This window comes from Myotis daubentonii, chromosome 3, assembly GCF_963259705.1.
Source record: "Myotis daubentonii chromosome 3, mMyoDau2.1, whole genome shotgun sequence".
In the NCBI taxonomy this organism is placed as follows: domain Eukaryota; kingdom Metazoa; phylum Chordata; class Mammalia; order Chiroptera; family Vespertilionidae; genus Myotis; species Myotis daubentonii.
Window position 1 is genome coordinate 38908443 of NC_081842.1, and position 4757 is coordinate 38913199.

The following is a 4757-nucleotide window of genomic DNA, read 5'->3' on the forward strand; positions in this document are numbered from 1 at the left end:
ATGTGCCCTGAGTGGGAATCAAACCTACAACATTTTGGTGTATGGGATGATGCTCAAACCAACTGAGCCACCCAGCCAGGGCTTGTTTTTGCTTTTACTGGTTTACTTTAATGGCTCTCTCATGTAATTCCAATGGGCAAGCAGGGAAAACCACTGGAATAGAACAAAAACCTTTTTGGATTTTAAGATCTCAGCGAAGTTACTTCCCTAGCACCCTTTCTCAGGAAGTAACTAGAGAAGTACTCCTCCGAAATGAGGAAGTAATCAAGGAAGAGAAAAGCACAAGATCTTGGAAACAAGGTCTCTAAAATAGGAAATGCAGAGGATGATGGGCAGTAGGAGCCCAGAATGTAACCAGACCAGACTGGAGCAGGAGGATAAAGGGTTCTGAGATAAGATTTCAGAGGATAAAAAAAAAAAAGTATAATTAATGGATTATCTAATTATCTAATCAGACATATTGAGGGAAGAGAACAAGTATTACACATATAACAATTGATATGCAATTGGGAAAAAAAGTAAGAATAGTTACATATAAAAATGACATATGTGAAAAATGATGCAATTATTTTCTTCAAGGAAAAGTAAAGCTTTCAAGACAGAACATGCACTACTTGGTTATGCAGTTAACAATATTAACACAGTAATAATGTAAATATTGATCTTTAACTGCAAATTATAATTATTCTGAGAATATAGGATGAGGGAAAATGTGTCTACATAAAAGAGTTAAATCAAGAAATTGTAAAATAGTGCTATAATACTAAGTCTTGAAATAACAAGAGAGTTTGTGTTTGCCTCTGAAAGTAAGATACAAGGAGTGAGAAACTACCCTTTTTTAATACAGTATTTTTATTATATTCTAACTCTACCCATATGTTACTGTGTTAAAAGTTAAAAATGAGAGCGCTTATGTAGGTAGCACGCATACTAAAATTAGAATGATATAGAGATTAGCATGGCTCCTGTGCAAGGATGACATGCAAACTCATGAAGCATTCCATATTTTTTTTATTTTATTTTTTGTCAATCCTCATCCAAGGATATTTTTCCATTGACAGCATGGCTTATAATATGGAAAAACTTTAAATAATCTAATTGTCCATTAACTGGCATATCCTAAATTCATTTGTTCATTAAACAAACTAGAGGCCTGGGTGCACAGATTCATGCACACTGAAAGTAAATTAATTAGAAGGTGGCTGGTGGGCAGGACTGGGCGAGACAGGCTGGACATGCCCTAGAGCCAACCTCCTGCCAACCTGGGGTGGTGCCGGGGCTCAAATAGCATCAGCGGAATGAGTGGGGTCCCTCCAGCAGGTGGGGTTCCTCGGCCTGGTCTGCGGGGATCGGGCCGAAATCGGCTCTCTGACATCTCCCGAGGGGTCCTGGAGTACAAGAGGGCACTCTGCAAAGTTGCCGTCGCTCGGAAGCTCCTGCATTGAGCATCTGTCCCCTGATGGTCAATGCGCATCATACCTACCGGCCTGTTGGCTGGTCACTTAAGCTTTTATATATATAGACTAGTGGCCCAGTGCACGAAATTTGTGCACATTAAAAGGGAATTAATTAGAGGAAATATTTTAATATTGCTATTTGCCCTTTCTCTAGAATGGAAGTGTCAGAGATGAAAGAAAATTAGTAAAATGTATATGAAAATCTCCCTCCTGTCAGAGTCTGGGGCGCACTGCAGGACCCAGAATCAAGTTCCCACCCATCTGCGCGCACCTTGAAACCACACAAGACACAGGCCCAGCCGTCCCCACCCCCCGTCAAGCCCTGCCGGGTGGGGGGTCACAGCCTCAGGTCCCCTATCAAGCCCTGCTGGCCAGCGGGCCAGTCTCAGGTCCCTCAACCCAACGCTAAGGTGGGGCAGCGCCACCTCAGGTCACCTCGCCAGGCCTCAGGTCCCCTGGCTCCAGCGCGATGGCACAAGGGCATGAGGGTGTGATGACCATTTGCATATTAGCTCCTTATTATATGGACTAGAGGCCTGATGCATGAAGATTTGTGCAAGAATGGGCCTTCCTTCCCCTGGCTGCTAGCACCACCTTCGCTCCAGCCGGAGCCTCCTTTCCACCCTCGCTCCGGCCCAGAGCCGTCTTTCTGCCTTCCAACGCTGCCCAGAGGCCTGGAGCAGCTGGGGCAGTATGGAACGCCTGCGTTGTCACCATGGTGACAATACAAGCGTCCCGCATTGCCCCACCCCCCAGCTGCTCAGCACCTGCGCGCATGCACGCTGCCCACAGGCCTGTCATCTTTGTCAGGTTGACTTGTATACTCACTCCTGATTGGCTGTGGGGCATCACAAAGGTATGGTCAATTTACATATTTGTCTATTATTTGTGTAGATATTTATTGAATGGTTGCTACGTGCCAAGCACTGTTCTGAAAACTGGAGAAATAGCAGTTACTAATAGAAAAAAAATCCTTGCTTTCACGTAGCTTATTCTTATAGAAGGAAACATATCATAAAGAAGTATTTACTATGTTAGATAGTAATAAGAGCTATGGAGAAAAACAAAGGTGAAAAGAGAAAACAGGAGCCCTATGAGAGTGTGGATGTAATTTTTAAAAGGATGGTCAGGAACATCCATACTGTCACTTAAAGACTTGAAAGAAGTAGGCAAGCCAAGTAAGAATAGGAGTTGGAGGTGGGGAGAAGAGTGTGCCAGAACTTCAAAATAAATAAACTAGGTCGACATGGATAGATTTCAAAAAAGATAATGTTGAGCCCAGCCATTGTGGCTCAGTGGCTGAGCATTGACCTATGAACCAGGAAGTCATGGTTGGATTCCGGTCAGGGCACATGCCTGGGTTGCAGGCTCAGTCCCCAGTAGCGGGCATGCAGGAGGCAGCCAATCAATGGTACTCTCTCTCCTCATGGTTGTTTCTATCTCTCTCTTCTTACTTCCTCTCTGAAATCAATAAAAATATAGTTTTTAAAAGATAATGTTGAGTAAAAATGGCTATAAAGGAAAATGTAGCACATGACACTATTTTAAAAAGTAATTTTAGCCCTAGCCTGTTTGGTTCAGTGGATAGAGTGTCGGCCTCGAACTGAGGGGTCCCGGGTTCGATTCCAGTCAAGGGCACATGCCCAGGTTGTGGGCTGGATCCTCAATAGGGAACCTGCAGGAGGCAGCCAATCAATGATTCTCTTTCATCATTGATGTTTCTATCTCTCTCTCCCTTTCCCTTCCTCTCTGAAATCAATAAAAATATATTTTTTTTAAAAAGTAATTTTAGAAGTAGGTAGGTAAAAGTATGAAAAATGCAGGTAGGGAGCATCAAGATGGCGGCATAGGTAAACACCAGAGATTGCTGCCTCGCACAACCACTTCAAAAATACAACTAAAAGACGGAACGGACATCACCCAGAACCACAGGAAGGCTGGCTGAGGGGAAATTCTACAACTAGAAGGAAAGAGAAAAGCATACCGAGACTCAGAGGAGGCGCAGTGCGGAAGTAAAATACTAAGGTGCGGAGGTGCACGCGGAGCGGGCTGGCGGCTGAGGGCGCGCTTGTCTGTTTCAATCAGGAGGGAGTCTCAGACTCTGAGCGAGTCTCAGACTCCAGATCTGGGCGAGTCTCTAGGGACCCAGACTCAAATGGGAGAAGCAGGACTGTCTGGCATCAGTCGGAACTTGAGGGCAGCTTTCTCTCCGAGGTTTCCAGCAGTTGCTGGGACACTGAGAGGCAGAGCCTCTGGGGACGGGACTGAGAGCAGCCATAACTGCTCACTCCGCCCGCCCTGTTGATCCCCTGGGACTCACCCCGCCCAAGCCTTGCACAGAGGCATTTGCTGGATAGCCTCAGGCAAAGGCTAGATTAACACCGCCCTAGAGGACAGAAGTTCTCCCACTGCAGACACAGCTGATTCTCACAGCCAGTTGGCCTGGAGGTCAAATCCCCCTCAGTGTTACCTACAACAATCAAGGCTTAACTTCAACAAGACTGCACACAAAGACCACTAGGGGGTGCACCAAGAAAGCATAAAAAAATGCGGAGACAAAGAAACAGGAGACAAATGTCAGAAATGGAGGATATGGAGTTCAAAACCACACTTTTAAGGTCTCTCAGGAATCGTCTAGAAGCAGCCGATAAATTTAGTAAGGCACTCGAAAAGACTGGTGAGACCACCGATAAATATAGTGAGATCCTCAAGAAATCTAATGAGACCCTCAATGTTGTGATAAAGAACCAACTAGAAATTAAGCATAAAACTGACTGAAATAAAGAATATTATACAGACTCCCAACAGCAGACCAGAGGAGCGCAAGAATCAAGTCAAAGATTTGAAATGCGAAGAAGCAAAAAACACCCAACCGGAAAAGCAAAATGAAAAAAGAATCCAAAAATACAAAGATAGTGTAAGGAGCCTCTGGGACAGCTTCAAGCGTACCAACATCAGAATTATAGGGGTGCCAGAAGATGAGAGAGAGCAAGATATTGAAAACCTATTTGAAGAAATCATGACAGAAAACTTCCCCTACCTGGTGAAAGAAATAGACTTACAACTCCTGGAAGCACAGAGAACCCCAAACAAAAGGAATCCAAAGAGGACCACACCAAGACACATCATAATTAAAATGCCAAGAGCAAAAGACAAAGAGAGAATCTTAAAAGCAGCAAGAAAAAGAAACTCAGTTACCTACAAGGGAATACCCATACGACTGTCAGCTGATTTCTCAACAGAAACTTTGCAGGCCAGAAGGGAGTGGCAAGACATATTAAAAGTGATGAATAGCAAGAA

The 4757-nt window shown here is 44.3% G+C and overlaps 1 non-coding gene across 1 annotated transcript; it reads left to right on the plus strand.

Moving 5' to 3' along the window:
• Positions 1-906: 906 nt before the first annotated feature.
• Positions 907-1010, plus strand: LOC132232082 (U6 spliceosomal RNA). Its single transcript, XR_009452243.1, has one exon. It is a non-coding gene; the product is annotated as a U6 spliceosomal RNA (small nuclear RNA).
• Positions 1011-4757: the final 3747 nt, after the last annotated feature.